At 46.4% G+C, this 16,621-nt stretch overlaps 1 long non-coding RNA gene across 1 annotated transcript; it reads left to right on the top strand.

The window, feature by feature from the left end:
- Positions 1-3,692: 3,692 nt before the first annotated feature.
- Positions 3,693-6,643, top strand: LOC127913687 (uncharacterized). The gene is made up of 5 exons (XR_008086522.1): positions 3,693-4,977; positions 5,037-5,213; positions 5,311-5,723; positions 6,078-6,490; positions 6,550-6,643. It is a non-coding gene; the product is annotated as an uncharacterized LOC127913687 (long non-coding RNA).
- Positions 6,644-16,621: the final 9,978 nt, after the last annotated feature.

Genomic DNA, 16,621 nt, shown 5'->3' with positions numbered 1-16,621 from the left:
GATTTGACATAACATTTGATCTGATGTTCATCTAAGTCACAACAATAGACAAACACAGTGTGCTTAAACTAATAACACACAAATGATTGTATTTTCTTCTCTATATTGAATACATCATTTAAACATTCACAGTTTAGGTTGGGAAAGTATGTGAATCCCTAGGCTAATGACTTCTCCAAAATCAATGAGATGAGATTGGAGATGTTGGTTAGAGCTGCCTTGCCCTATAAGAAACACTCACACATTTTGAGTTTGCTATTCACAAGAAGCATTGCCTCAAACATAAAGAGATCTCAGAAGATCTAAGACTTTTTGACTTGCATAAAGCTGGAAAGGGTTACAAAAGTATCTCTAAAAGCCTTGATGGTCGACGGTAAGACAAATTGTCTATAAATGGAGAAAGTTCAGCACTGTTGCTACTCTCCCTAGGAGTGGCTGTACAGCAAAGATGACTGCAAGAGCACAGCGCAGAATGCTCAATGAGGTTAAGAAGAATCCTAGAGTGTCAGCTAAAGACTTACAGACATTTCTGGAAGATGCTAACATCTCTGCTGATGAGCCTACAATATGTAAAACACTAAACAATCATGGTGTTCATGGGAGGACACCATGGAAGAAACAACTGCTGTCCAAAAAAAAAACATTGCTGCACGTCTGAAGTTCACAAAAGAGCACCTGGATGTTCCACAGTGCTACTGGCAAAATATTCTGTGGACAGATGAAACTAAAGGTGTGTTGTTTGGAAGGAAACCAACACTATGTGTGGAGGAAAAAAGGCATAGCACACCAACATCAAAACCTCATCCCAACTATAAAGTATGGTGGAGGGAGCATTATGGTTTGGGGCTGCTTTGCGCCTCAGGGCCTGGACAGGTTGCTATCATCGACAGAAAAATGAATTCCCAAGTTTATCAAGACATTTTGCAGGAGAATGTAAGGCTGTCCGCCAATTGAAGCTCAACGGAAGTTAGGTGAGATGCAACAGGACACCAACCCATTAGACAGAAGTAAATCAACAGAATGGCTTGAACAGAAGACAATACACCTTCTGGAGTGGCCCAGTCAGTCCTGATCACCACCTGATTGAGATGCTGTGGCATGACCTCAAGAATGCGAGTCACACCAGACACCAATAATATTGTGGAACTGAAAGTTTTGTAAAGAGGAATGGTCCAACATTCCTCCTGACCATTGTGCAGGTCTGATCCACAACTACAGAAAACATTTGTTTGGGGTTATTACTGCCAAAGGAGGGTAAACCTGTTATTAAATCCAAGGGTTCACGTCCCTATTTCAACCTGTACTGTGAATGTTTACACTGTGTTCAATAAAGACATGAAACAATTGTTTGTTATTAGTTTAAGCAGACTGTCTATTGTAGTGACAGATGAAGATCAGAGAAAATTGTATGATCAACTTACGCAGAAATCCAGGTAATTCTAAACGTTTCACATACTTTTCCTTCCCACTGTAGGCCTGGACCTCTTGGCGTAATGGTTAACGTGTTGGCTTGACAGTGTTGGACCTGGGTTCAAGTCCCAGGTGGGGCTACCCCCAAATTCTTTACAATATACTTCAATGGATGGTTTCATTGACACTGCCCCTAATTAGCCTATTTTTAATTACAACTTCCTAGTCTGAGGATCATCTTGACCTGTAGAATCACTGTTAATTGCAATGTATTCCAGGTGACTACCTCATGAAGCTGGTTGAGAGAATGCCAAGTGTGTGCAAAATGAAGGGTGGCTACTTTGAAGAATCTAACATTTATTTTGATTGTTTAATATTTTTTGGGTTACATGATTCCATGTGTTATTTCATCATTTTGATGTCTTCACTATTATTCTACAATGTAGAAAATAGTAAAAAATAAAAACCCTTGAGTGGGTGTGTTTGTGTATATATATTCCGGACTCTGACATTGTTCGTACTGATTTAACTTTTTGTATTGTTAGGTATTACTACACTGTTGGCGCTAGAAACAAGCATTTCAGTGCGATCTGCAAATCTGTGTACGCGACCAATAAACGTTGATTTGATATTTGGATTAGGCAATCTCCCCCCCCCCCCCCACAAATGATTGATTGGACACAGCTTGCATCAATAATAGAACACTTCCTACCTGCAGCAACACTAGTGGATAATGCTGGAAATACAGGTAGAAGCACAGTGCCCCAAAATTCCTGGCCCTATACCGTAGTCATTACTGTGAGAAAGCATGAGAAAGCTATGGGCTGGAGTAAGAGCATAGCCCCTGTCTGTTTCCTGATGTCCATTTAGAGGGGCTTAGCTTTTTAAACCCATACATTCCTAACTACAGTGAGTTTGAATGAGAATACAGACAGAGGTGTCTTGAGCAATGTTAAGTTATCACAATGTAATCCACTCATATTTATCCAGTCATCAAACTGAAGTCTCTCGAGGTGACTGGAAGGTAGACTGTGGTGTAGCTGAAACAGGAGATCTAACTACTAAGCTAGGATGAGTACCTGAGACATTAAATTCACTTTCCCAGTCCTTTTATGTTACCCTGTATACCCGTCTGTATGTGCCATCATGCCCCTCATTGTCATGCCAACCATGTCTGGCTTGACAATGAGCAAGCGAATTGGCAAGAGCACAAAGAGATCTGGGACCAGGCTACTTTCAAGTAAGCGGTGAATGGAAAAAATGATTTCAGTTGGACTCTGATGTCAGGACTGATGTCTTGCCAGTTACCTTACTGGGTACCCCATTAGTGACCTCTAGACTAGAGGGTACTATTTGGAATGCAACTCCAACCTAGAGAGAGAATAAAGAGAGAGATGGAAATAAATACAGCTGTGTTCCTCATAAAATATTAGCTCAAAAGTATTGTGGAGCTCCAAAATATAAACAGTACCCGGCACCCAAAATGAATACCAGCACCTATTACATTCCGAGTTAAGCACTGATGGTACTGTAACAGCCCATATAGTTATGTGTGTTCTAGAACACACGCCAGGCTTCTAGAATCTAAAGACATGGCTGTTGAAAGAGGCTACATGTATTATGTCTGTAGTGACAGAAAGCACGTGTAGCTAACTATGTACAGTGCATTCGGAACGTATTCAGACCCCTCTTGACTTTTTCCACATTTTGTTACGTTACATCCTTATTCTAAAATAGATTAAATACATTTTTTCCTCATCAATCGACACACAATACCCCATAATGATAAAGCGAAAACAGGTTACATTTTTACTTAACTATTCAGACACTTTGCTATGAGACTCAAAATTGAGCTCAGGTGCATCCTGTTTCCATTGATTATCCTTGAGATGTTTCTACAACTTGATTGGAGTCCACCTGTGGTAAATTCGATTGATTGGACATGATTTGGAAAGGTACACACCTGTCTATATAAGGTCCCAAAGTTGGCAGTGATTGACAGAGCAAAAACCAAGCCATGAGGTCGAAGGAATTGTCTGTAGAGCTCCGAGACAGGATTGTGTCGAGGCACAGATCTGGGGAAGGGCACCAAAAAATGTCTGCAGCATTCTTAAAATGGAAGCTCCAGAGGAAACTCCAGAGTCCCTCTGTGGAGATGGGAGAACCTTCCAGAACAAAATGTGGGGTCTGAATACTTTCCAAATGCAGTGTACATCAAGTTCAAAATGTGAGAGAAATTAAAATAATTCCACAACTAATGAATCTACTTCTATCAGCTCCAATGCCTGTTTATTTTTAGCTGTGTTATTTAGCTGTGTTAAAAACAAAAAGGAGTGGTTTTGAGATTTTTAGATCACAACAAAAACAAATGACAACTCAGATTGATCTAAGTAACATTGTAATAAACCTCAGCTCTGAAAGGTGGTTGGAGTATAGTGGATTTGTAATGGAGGAAGGTTTCATTCACACTAAACACTCACATATACAAGTACACACTTGTACATCGAGGGTGGCAGAACCAGAAATACATTTAAGATGTTATAAATTGTTCTGATATACAATCTCTTAACTGAATATTGTTTCAAACCAGGGCAGTTTGTTCCAACTGAAAATCTAGAAGCCTAAGGCACAATAATTAACGTGTGCAAAAATATCTATCAAAAAGTTCAAATATAAAAACATTTTTCTTTTTAAAGACTAAAACGGTACAATTTAAATAAAGCATATCAACAAAAGAAAATAGCCCTCATAAGTGTCTGGCGTAAATTTAAGAACACGGTGTGAGGGTGCGAGTTTTAAAAGGTTCTAAGTGGAAGGAAAGAAAAGGGGAGGGAGAAAGGGAGGGGAAGGGAGGAAGGGGAAGAGAGGGAGCACTCCCAGTGGATTGCCATACAAGGAGAGGAAACAAGCTCAGGTTAGGTTGAGTCATACACAGGCACACGCTAACATTGAGAAAACATAACGACCCACACATCATCCTACACATGCAGTACGTACTCAGCCTTGTACACACAGTTTTGTACAAACCAACACACCCACTCCCTAAAAATGTACACCAACTGCTTATAAAAGCCGCACATACACATTCAACAGACTATATATAAGGCAACTCAAACAAAAATTCATGTTTTTAGTTTTTACAACTTACCACTGACCATGGCCTGACCATGGCATAAGATAAATCATAACCTTGGCGTCAAGCACTATTTCTAATTAACAGCACATCAAGGAAATCTTTATCAGTAGATTTGTTAAGAACAGTACTGTGGTAGGTGCTGAGAAACCAATGAGCCGTGGTTAAACAGATTTGTTAAGAACAGTACTGTGGTAGGTGCTGAGAAACCAATGATCTGTGGTTAAACAGATTTGTTAAGAACAGTACTGTGGTAGGTGCTGAGAAACCAATGAGCCGTGGTTAAACAGATTTGTTAAGAACAGTACTGTGGTAGGTGCTGAGAAACCAATGACCCGTGGTTAAACAGATTTGTTAAGAACAGTACTGTGGTAGGTGCTGAGAAACCAATGACCCGTGGTTAAACAGATTTGTTAAGAACAGTACTGTGGTAGGTGCTGAGAAACCAATGATCTGTGGTTAAACAGATTTGTTAAGAACAGTACTGTGGTAGGTGCTGAGAAACCAATGACCCGTGGTTAAACAGATTTGTTAAGAACAGTACTGTGGTAGGTGCTGAGAAACCAATGACCCGTGGTTAAACAGATTTGTTAAGAACAGTACTGTGGTAGGTGCTGAGAAACCAATGACCCGTGGTTAAACAGATTTGTTAAGAACAGTACTGTGGTAGGTGCTGAGAAACCAATGACCCGTGGTTAATCAGATTTGTTAAGAACAGTACTGTGGTATTTGGTTAAACAGATTTGTTAAGAACAGTACTGTGGTAGGTGCTGAGAAACCAATGACCCGTGGTTAAACAGATTTGTTAAGAACAGTACTGTGGTAGGTGCTGAGAAACCAATGATCTGTGGTTAAACAGATTTGTTAAGAACAGTACTGTGGTAGGTGCTGAGAAACCAATGATCTGTGGTTAAACAGATTTGTTAAGAACAGTACTGTGGTAGGTGCTGAGAAACCAATGACCCGTGGTTAAACAGATTTGTTAAGAACAGTACTGTGGTAGGTGCTGAGAAACCAATGACCCGTGGTTAAACAGATTTGTTAAGAACAGTACTGTGGTAGGTGCTGAGAAACCAATGAGCCGTGGTTAAACAGATTTGTTAAGAACAGTACTGTGGTAGGTGCTGAGAAACCAATGACCCGTGGTTAAACAGATTTGTTAAGAACAGTACTGTGGTAGGTGCTGAGAAACCAATGACCCGTGGTTAAACAGATTTGTTAAGAACAGTACTGTGGTAGATGCTGAGAAACCAATGACCCGTGGTTAAACAGATTTGTTAAGAACAGTACTGTGGTAGATGCTGAGAAACCAATGACCCGTGGTTAAACAGATTTGTTAAGAACAGTACTGTGGTAGGTGCTGAGAAACCAATGACCCGTGGTTAAACAGATTTGTTAAGAACAGTACTGTGGTAGATGCTGAGAAACCAATGATCTGTGGTTAAACAGATTTGTTAAGAACAGTACTGTGGTAGGTGCTGAGAAACCAATGATCTGTGGTTAAACAGATTTGTTAAGAACAGTACTGTGGTAGGTGCTGAGAAACCAATGACCCGTGGTTAAACAGATTTGTTAAGAACAGTACTGTGGTAGGTGCTGAGAAACCAATGAGCCGTGGTTAAACAGATTTGTTAAGAACAGTACTGTGGTAGGTGCTGAGAAACCAATGACCCGTGGTTAAACAGATTTGTTAAGAACAGTACTGTGGTAGGTGCTGAGAAACCAATGACCCGTGGTTAAACAGATTTGTTAAGAACAGTACTGTGGTAGGTGCTGAGAAACCAATGACCCGTGGTTAAACAGATTTGTTAAGAACAGTACTGTGGTAGGTGCTGAGAAACCAATGACCCGTGGTTAAACAGATTTGTTAAGAACAGTACTGTGGTAGGTGCTGAGAAACCAATGACCCGTGGTTAAACAGATTTGTTAAGAACAGTACTGTGGTAGGTGCTGAGAAACCAATGAGCCGTGGTTAAACAGATTTGTTAAGAACAGTACTGTGGTAGGTGCTGAGAAACCAATGACCCGTGGTTAAACAGATTTGTTAAGAACAGTACTGTGGTAGGTGCTGAGAAACCAATGACCCGTGGTTAAACAGATTTGTTAAGAACAGTACTGTGGTAGGTGCTGAGAAACCAATGACCCGTGGTTAAACAGATTTGTTAAGAACAGTACTGTGGTAGGTGCTGAGAAACCAATGATCTGTGGTTAAACAGATTTGTTAAGAACAGTACTGTGGTAGGTGCTGAGAAACCAATGATCTGTGGTTAAACAGATTTGTTAAGAACAGTACTGTGGTAGGTGCTGAGAAACCAATGAGCCGTGGTTAAAGTCAATAAAAGGCCTCTTCTGAAACGTCAGTAGGTGAAAGTTGGTGTCCCTCTTCAGGTCTAGGTGTTTCAGTAGACAGAGATGAAAGGAGTTTTGTTTGATCTCTATGTTCCAGTACCACGGGTCAGTACATCAGGTCAGGAGGTGGTATGCAGTAGGTCCAGTGAAATGGACTCTCTCTGACGGTCTCCCAGTGGATCTGTACAAACACACACACACACACACACACACACACACACACACACACACACACACACACACACACACACACACACACCGGATATTAAGAAGAGCGTAAGGTGGAGATCCATTGTGGACCCCTACTCTCGCAAGGAGGCCAAGAGGATAAAATCAAGTCCTAAAGACGACACAGTCCTTTTATTCTCCTGAATTGGAACAGAATTTGTATCCACTATCACGTTCAGTAGCTACATATGACTATACATTATGACTATACAGACTCTGTGATAGACGTGAAATATGTGCCAAACGTAATGATGACGCAGCGGTCATGTGTGTGATGACGCAGAGGTCATGTGTGTGATGACGCAGAGGTCATGTGTGTGATGATGCAGAGCTCATGTGTGTGATGACGCAGAGGTCATGTGTGTGATGACGCAGCGGTCATGTGTGTGATGACGCAGAGGTCATGTGTATGATGACGCAGCTGTCATGTGTGTGATGACGCAGAGGTCATGTGTGTGATGACGCAGAGCTCATGTGTGTGATGACGCAGAGGTCATGTGTGTGATGACGCAGCGGTCATGTGTGTGATGACGCAGAGGTCATGTGTGTGATGACGCAGCGGTCATGTGTGTGATGACGCAGAGGTCATGTGTGTGATGACGCAGCGGTCATGTGTGTGATGACGCAGAGGTCATGTGTGTGATGATGCAGAGGTCATGTGTGTGATGACGCAGAGGTCATGTGTGTGATGACGCAGAGGTCATGTGTGTGATGACGCAGAGGTCATGTGTGTGATGACGCAGAGCTCATGTGTGTGATGACGCAGAGGTCATGTGTGTGATGACGCAGCGGTCATGTGTGTGATGACGCAGAGGTCATGTGTGTGATGATGCAGAGGTCATGTGTGTGATGACGCAGAGGTCATGTGTGTGATGACGCAGAGGTCATGTGTGTGATGACGCAGAGGTCATGTGTGTGATGACGCAGAGCTCATGTGTGTGATGACGCAGAGGTCATGTGTGTGATGACGCAGCGGTCATGTGTGTGATGACGCAGAGGTCATGTGTGTGATGACGCAGCGGTCATGTGTGTGATGACGCAGAGGTCATGTGTGTGATGATGCAGAGGTCATGTGTGTGATGACGCAGAGGTCATGTGTGTGATGATGCAGAGGTCATGTGTGTGATGATGCAGAGGTCATGTGTGTGATGACGCAGAGGTCATGTGTGTGATGATGCAGAGGTCATGTGTGTGATGACGCAGAGCTCATGTGTGTGATGACGCAGAGGTCATGTGTGTGATGACGCAGAGGTCATGTGTGTGATGACGCAGAGGCCATGTGTGTGATGATGCAGAGGTCATGTGTGTGATGATGCAGCGGTCATGTGTGTGATGATGCGGAGGTCATGTGTGTGATGATGCAGAGGTCATGTGTGTGATGATGCAGAGGTCATGTGTGTGATGATGCAGAGGTCATGTGTGTGATGATGCAGCGGTCATGTGTGTGATGATGCAGCGGTCATGTGTGTGATGATGCAGAGGTCATGTGTGTGATGACGCAGAGGTCATGTGTGTGATGATGCACAGGTCATGTGTGTGATGATGCAGAGGTCATGTGTGTGATGATGCAGAGGTCATGTGTGTGATGATGCAGAGGTCATGTGTGTGATGATGCAGAGGTCATGTGTGTGATGATGCAGAAGTCATGTGTGTGATGATGCAGAAGTCATGTGTGTGATGATGCAGAGGTCATGTGTGTGATGATGCAGAGGTCATGTGTGTGATGATGCAGAGGTCATGTGTGTGATGACGCAGAGGTCATGTGTTTGATGACGCAGAGGTCATGTGTGTGATGACTCAGAGGTAATGTGTGTGATGACGCAGAGGTCATGTGTGTGATGATGCAGAGGTCATGTGTGTGATGACGCAGAGGTCATGTGTGTGATGACGCAGAGGTCATGTGTGTGATGACGCAGAGGTCATGTGTTTGATGACGCAGAGGTCATGTGTGTGATGACTCAGCGGTAATGTGTGCGATGACGCAGAGGTCATGTGTGCGATGATGCAGAGGTCATGTGTGTGATGACGCAGAGGTCATGTGTGTGATGACGCAGAGGTCATGTGTGTGATGACGCAGAGGTCATTTGTGTGAAGATGCAGAGGTCATGTGTGTGATGATGCAGAGGTGATGTGTGTGACGATGCAGAGGCCATGTGTGTGATGATGCAGAGGTCATGTGTGTGATGACGCAGAGGTCATGTGTGTGATGATGCAGAGGTCATGTGTGTGATGATGCAGAGGCCATGTGTGTGATGATGCAGAGGTCATGTGTGTGATGATGCAGAGGTCATGTGTGTGATGATGCAGAGGTCATGTGTGTGATGATGCAGAGGTCATGTGTGTGATGATGCAGAGGTCATGTGTGTGATGATGCAGAGGCCATGTGTGTGATGATGCAGAGGTCATGTATGTGATGATGCAGAGGTCATGTGTGTGATGATGCAGAGGTCATGTGTGTGATGATGCAGAGGTCATGTGTGTGATGATGCAGAGGTCATGTGTGTGATGATGCAGAGGTCATGTGTGTGATGATGCAGAGGTCATGTGTGTGATGATGCAGAGGTCATGTGTGTGATGATGCAGAGGTCATGTGTGTGATGATGCAGAGGTCATGTATGTGATGATGCAGAGGTCATGTGTGTGATGATGCAGAGGTCATGTGTGTGATGATGCAGAGGTCATGTATGTGATGATGCAGAGGTCATGTGTGTGATGATGCAGAGGTCATGTGTGTGATGATGCAGAGGTCATGTGTGTGATGATGCAGAGGTCATGTGTGTGATGATGCAGAGGTCATGTGTGTGATGATGCAGAGGTCATGTGTGTGATGATGCAGAGGTCATGTGTGTGATGATGCAGAGGTCATGTGTGTGATGATGCAGAGGTCATGTGTGTGATGATGCATTAGAAGACGTCCTAAATGCCTCCCAGTCTTCAGATGTCAACTAATTAGCGAGGCCTAACTTGCACTGGATATGTTGAAATGTCAGTTTCCATTGAACCCATCTAAGCAGGAGGCTACAGTTCCCTTGACATGCCATCGGCCTATTTGAAGTCCCGTCTTTTGACTGTCACATTTGCATAGCGCCTCACAATCATCACACCTCAAATAACCGCCACCATTTTCTTTTACCACTTCACCAAATATTTTCCAAAAATTACTTTTCTTTATCTTCAACTCTCCTTTCGCAGCTTTTGTCATATTGAATTGAACTTCAACAATGTCTGTTTTGCCTCCGTGAATTGACTCAACTTTTTCTGCCCGTTCCTAAAAGCATTATTTGGCGATTGGCTGTGTAGGCTATTTGGCGCTCGTACAGTTAAGCCCGAAGCTTAAGCTTATGTGTAATACCAGATAGTCGAAACATAATGAAAGAAAAACCTCAATGTAGCCTTTATAAATTGCCTTTTTTTAAAGGTATTGCTTCCCTTTATTCAAAATATTTGCTTAACAAGTCACATAATAAGTTGTATGGACAATAACAGTTCTTAACATTATTTTTTGAATGTACCCACACATAAGGTCCCTCAGTCGAGCAGTGAATTTCAAACACAGATTCAACTACAAAGACCAGGGAGGTTTTCCAATGCCTCACAAAGGGCACCTATTGGTAGATGGGTAATTATAAAAAGCAGACAGTGAATATCCCTTTGAGCATGGTGAAGTTATTCATTACACTTTGGATGGCGTATCAATACACTTTTTTACACTTTCGATGGTGTATCACTCAGTCACTACAAAGGGACCTTCCTAACTCAGTTTCCGAGAGGAAGGAAACCGCTCAGAGATTTCACCATGAGGCCAATGGTGACTTTAAAACAGAGTGTAATGGCTGTGATGGGAGAAAACTGAAGATGGATCAACAACATTGTAGTTACTCCACCATACTAACCTACAGTTGAAGTCGGAAGTTTACATACACCGTAGCCAAATACAGTGGGGCAAAAAAGTATTTAGTCATCCACCAATTTTGCAAGTTCATACAGGCACATGGAGGCCACACACACTACTGAGCCTCATTTTGACTTGTTTTAAGGACATTACATCAAAGTTGGATCAGCCTGTAGTGTTTTTTTCCACTTTAATATTGACTCCAAATCCAGACCTCCATGGTCTGATAAATTTGATTTCCATTGATAATTTTTGTGTGATTTTGTTGTCAGCACATTCAACTATGTAAAGAAAAAAGTATTTCATAAGAACATTTCATTCATTCAGATCTAGAATGTGTTATTTTAGTGTTCCCTTTATTTTTTTGAGCAGTGTATATGTAAACGATCAAAACATTTTTATTTGAATGATGAAATGATTGTAACAGTATTTTAGGATCATAAAAGACATTGGCTTTACCTCTGGCCAACAGTAACAACCCCCATTATTTTATATAACCTTTATTTAACCAGGAAGGGCTCATTGAGATTAAAATCTATTTTTCAAGAGCGCCCTGGTCAAGATGGGGCGGCAGGGTAGCCTAGTGGTTAGAGAGTTGGACTAGTTGCAAGTTCGAATCCCCGAGCTGACAAGGTACAAATCTGTCGTTCTGCCCCTGAACAGGCAGTTAACCCAGTGTTCCTAGGCCGTCATTGAAAATAAGAATTTGTTCTTAACTGACTTCACTAGTTAAATAAAGGTTCAATTAAAATAAAAAAGATAGGCAGCACCAAGTCAATACAAAAAAAATGACAGACAGACAACATGAAAAACTACAAGTAATCTAGTAAAAACCATTGAATTCACAAGAGTATAAAACAGCAAATTAAAAACATTGACAGGTCAGGGAATCAGCCTCAAAATCCTTAATCAGTGATTTAAAAACACCAATCGGGACAAGTTCTTCCAGTTTAAAAGTATTTTGTAAGGTGTTCCAAGACGATGACGCAGAGTACGTAAATGCCCTTTTACCAAATTCAGTTGGGACATTTGGAACAGTTAGCAGGATAAAGTCCAGTGAACGAAGAGACGACCCACCACATTTTACATTAGGCATTCAGTACTTTGTTGAAAAGGGAAAGGGGATAAAGTCCAGTCAACGAAGTTGTCAGTTGTCCAACAATGTGTCAACTCAATATGGGCTGAGGGCATTTAACCCACCCCTCTGAATCAGACCGATGCGGGGGGCTGCCTTTAATCGACATCAATGTCTTCGAGGCCCGGTTAACTGCCTTGCTCAGGGGCAGAAAGACAGATTTTTACCTTGTCAGCTCAGGGATTCGATCCAGAAACCTTCCGGTTACTGGCCCAACGCTCTAACCACTAGGGCACCTGCCTCCGCACATTTGGCAGCAATTACAGCCAAGTCTTCTTGGGTATGACGCTACAGGAAGAGTCTTGGTGGTTCCAAACATCTTCCATTTAAGAATGATGGAGGCCACTGTGTTCTTGGGGACCTTCAATGCTGCAGAAAATGATTGGTACCCTTCCCCAGATCTGTGCCTCGACACAATCCTGTCTCTACGGACAATTCCTTCGACCTCATGGCTTGGTTTCTGCTCTGACTCTGACATCATCTGTGGGACCTTATACAAACAGGTGTGTGCTTTTCCGAATCATGTCCAATCAATTGAGTTTACCACAGGTGGACTCCAATCAAGTTGTAGAAACATCTCAAGGATGGTCAATGGACACAGGATGTACTTGAACTCAATTTCGAGTCTCATAAAGGGTCTGAATAGTTATGTAAATAAGACATCGGTTTTTAATTTTTAATACAGTTGCAAAAATTGATAAAAACCTGTTGACTTTGTTATTATGGGGTATTGTGAGTAGATTAATGAGGACTTTTTTATTTAATCAATTTTAGAATAAGGCTGTAACGTAACAAAATGTGGAAAAAGTCAAGGGGTCTGAATACTTTCCCAATGCACTGTTTATATTTTATATATAAGCAGTATATGAAAAGCATTATTGTCACCACATGTTTCCAACAAGTGCTAAGTGGACCATTACCTTGAGGCCAGGGTCCTCCCATAGAGTCTATAGGAGGTGCAGGAGAGAAGCAGCTCATCCTCCCTGATCACAGTCACAGTGTTGTGTCCAGGGCTGAGGGGAGCAGTGTTGTGTCCAGGGCTGAGGGAAGCAGTGTTGTGTACTGGCCTGAGGGGAACAGGGCTGAGGGGAGCAGTGTTGTGTCCAGGGCTGAGGGGAGCAGTGTTGTGTACTGGCCTGAGGGGAACAGGGCTGAGGGGAGCAGTGTTGTGTCCAGGGCTGAGGGGAGTGTTGTGTCAGTGTTGTGTCCAGGGCTGAGGGGTGTTGTGTTGTGTTGTGTCCAGCAGTGTTGTGTCCAGGGCTGAGGGGAGCAGTGTTGTGTCCAGGGCTGAGGGGAGCAGTGTTGTGTCCAGGGCTGAGGGGCAGTGTTGTGTCCAGGGCTGATGGGAGCATTGTTGTGTCCAGGGCTGAGGGGGGAGCAGTGTTGTGTCCAGGGCTGAGGGGAGCAGTGTTGTGTCCAGGCCTGAGGGGAGCAGTGTTGTGTCCAGGGCTGAGGGGAGCAGTGTTGTGTCCAGGGCTGAGGGGAGCAGTGTTGTGTCCAGGCCTGAGGGGAGCAGTGTTGTGTCCAGGGCTGAGGGGAGCAGTGTTGTGTCCAGGCCTGAGGGGAGCAGTGTTGTGTCCAGGCCTGAGGGGAGCAGTGTTGTGTCCAGGGCTGAGGGGAGCAGTGTTGTGTCCAGGGCTGAGGGGAGCAGTGTTGTGTCCAGGCCTGAGGGGAGCAGTGTTGTGTCCAGGCCTGAGGGGAGCAGTGTTGTGTCCAGGCCTGAGGGGAGCAGTGTTGTGTCCAGGCCTGAGGGGAGCAGTGTTGTGTCCAGGGCTGAGGGGAGCAGTGTTGTGTCCAGGCCTGAGGGGAGCAGTGTTGTGTCCAGGGCTGAGGGGAGCAGTGTTGTGTCCAGGCCTGAGGGGAGCAGTGTTGTGTCCAGGCCTGAGGGGAGCAGTGTTGTGTCCAGGCCAGTGTTGAGGGGTGTTGTGTCCAGGGCTGAGGGGAGCAGTGTTGTGTCCAGCAGTGTTGTGTCCAGGCCTGAGGGTTGTGTCCAGGCCTGAGGGGAGCAGTGTTGTGTACAGGCCTGAGGGGAACAGTGTCCAGTTGAGGGGAGGGGAGCAGTGTTGTGTCCAGGCCTGTTGAGGGGAGCAGTGTTGTGTCCAGGCCTGAGGGGAGCAGTGTTGTGTCCAGGCCTGAGGGGAGCAGTGTTGTGTCCAGGCCTGAGGGGAGCAGTGTTGTGTCCAGGCCTGAGGGGAGCAGTGTTGTGTCCAGGCCTGAGGGGAGCAGTGTTGAGGGGAGCAGTGTTGTGTCCAGGCCTGAGGGGAGCAGTGTTGTGTACTGGCCTGAGGGGAACAGGGTTGAGGGGAGTAGTGTTGTGTCCAGGCCTGAGGGGAGCAGTGTTGTGTCCAGGCCTGAGGGGAGCAGTGTTGTGTACAGGGCTGAGGGGAGCAGTGTTGTGTCCAGGGCTGAGGGGAGTAGTGTTGTGTCCAGGGCTGAGGGGAGTAGTGTTGTGTCCAGGGCTGAGGGGAGCAGTGTTGTGTCCAGGGCTGAGGGGAGCAGTGTTGTGTCCAGGGCTGAGGGGAGTGTTGTTGTGTCCAGGCAGGGTTGAGGGGGGGAGTAGTGTTGTGTCCAGGCCTGAGGGGAGCAGTGTTGTGTCCAGGGCTGAGGGAGCAGTGTTGTGTCCAGGGGGGGAGCAGTGTTGTGTCCAGGCCTGAGGGGAGCAGTGTTGTGTCCAGGCCTGAGGGGAGCAGTGTTGTGTCCAGGCCTGTTGTGTCCAGGGGAGCAGTGTTGAGGGGAGCAGTGTTGTGTCCAGGGCTGAGGGAGCAGTGTTGTGTCCAGGCAGGTTGTGTCCAGGGCTGAGGGGAGCAGTGTTGTGTCCAGGGCTGAGGGGAGCAGTGTTGTGTCCAGGGCTGAGGGGAGCAGTGTTGTGTCCAGGCCTGAGGGAGCAGTGTTGTGTCCAGGGCTGAGGGGAGTGTGTGTGTCCAGGGCTGAGGGGAGCAGTGTTGTGTCCAGGGCTGAGGGGAGAGCAGTGTTGTGTCCAGGGCTGAGGGGAGCAGTGTTGTGTCCAGGGCTGAGGGGAGCAGTGTTGAGGGAGGGGAGCAGTGTTGTGTCCAGGCCTGAGGGGAGCAGTGTTGTGTCCAGGGCTGAGGGGAGCAGTGTTGTGTCCAGGCCTGAGGGGAGCAGTGTTGTGTCCAGGGGAGGGGAGCAGTGTTGTGTCCAGGCCTGAGGGGAGCAGTGTTGTGTCCTGGCTGAGGGGAGCAGTGTTGTGTCCAGGGCTGAGGGGAGCAGTGTTGTGTCCAGGGCTGAGGGGAGCAGTGTTGTGTCCAGGGCTGAGGGGAGCAGTGTTGTGTCCAGGCCTGAGGGGAGGGGAGCAGTGTTGTGTCCAGGGCTGAGGGGAGCAGTGTTGTGTCCAGGGCTGAGGGGAGCAGTGTTGTGTCCAGGGCTGAGGGGAGCAGTGTTGTGTCCAGGGCTGAGGGGAGTAGTGTTGTGTCCAGGGCTGAGGGGAGCAGTGTTGTGTCCAGGCCTGAGGGGAGCAGTGTTGTGTCCAGGGCTGAGGGGAGCAGTGTTGTGTCCAGGGCTGAGGGGAGCAGTGTTGTGTCCAGGGCTGAGGGGAGCAGTGTTGAGGGGAGCAGTGTTGTGTCCAGGCCTGAGGGGAGCAGTGTTGTGTCCAGGGCTGAGGGGAGCAGTGTTGTGTCCAGGCCTGAGGGGAGCAGTGTTGTGTCCAGGCCTGAGGGGAGCAGTGTTGTGTCCAGGGCTGAGGGGAGCAGTGTTGTGTCCAGGGCTGAGGGGAGCAGTGTTGTGTCCAGGGCTGAGGGGAGCAGTGTTGTGTCCAGGGCTGAGGGGAGCAGTGTTGTGTCCAGGCCTGAGGGGAGCAGTGTTGTGTCCAGGGCTGAGGGGAGCAGTGTTGAGGGGAGCAGTGTTGTGTCCAGGGCTGAGGGGAGCAGTGTTGTGTCCAGGGCTGAGGGGAGCAGTGTTGTGTCCAGGGCTGAGGGGAGCAGTGTTGTGTCCAGGGCTGAGGGGAGCAGTGTTGTGTCCAGGGCTGAGGGGAGCAGTGTTGTGTCCAGGCCTGAGGGGAGCAGTGTTGTGTCCAGGGCTGAGGGGAGCAGTGTTGTGTCCAGGGCTGAGGGGAGCAGTGTTGTGTCCAGGCCTGAGGGGAGCAGTGTTGTGTCCAGGGCTGAGGGGAACAGTGTTGTGTCCAGGCCTGAGGGGAACAGTGTTGTGTCCAGGCCTGAGGGGAGCAGGGTTGTGTCCAGGGCTGAGGGGAACAGTGTTGTGTCCAGGCCTGAGGGGAACAGTGTTGTGTAACGGGCTGAGGGGAGCAGTGTTGTGTACCGGGCTGAGGGGAGCAGGGCTGAGGGTAGCAGCGATGGGGTCCTCTGGGTCCAGACAGGGGGTCTGGGCCATCAGCCTCCACACTGCCAGCTCCTCAGCCCGTCTCTAGTTCTCCTCAGAGAGAGACTGCAGTTCAGCCTGCAGCGCCACCACCTGGACAGGAGGAGAGAGAGCGAGAGAGACAAAATAACATTCAGGATTT

Source organism: Oncorhynchus keta, chromosome 30 (genome assembly GCF_023373465.1).
Source record: "Oncorhynchus keta strain PuntledgeMale-10-30-2019 chromosome 30, Oket_V2, whole genome shotgun sequence".
NCBI lineage: Eukaryota > Metazoa > Chordata > Actinopteri > Salmoniformes > Salmonidae > Oncorhynchus > Oncorhynchus keta.
Note: the sequence above shows the minus strand (reverse complement) of the source record. Positions and strands in the feature narration are given on the sequence as shown.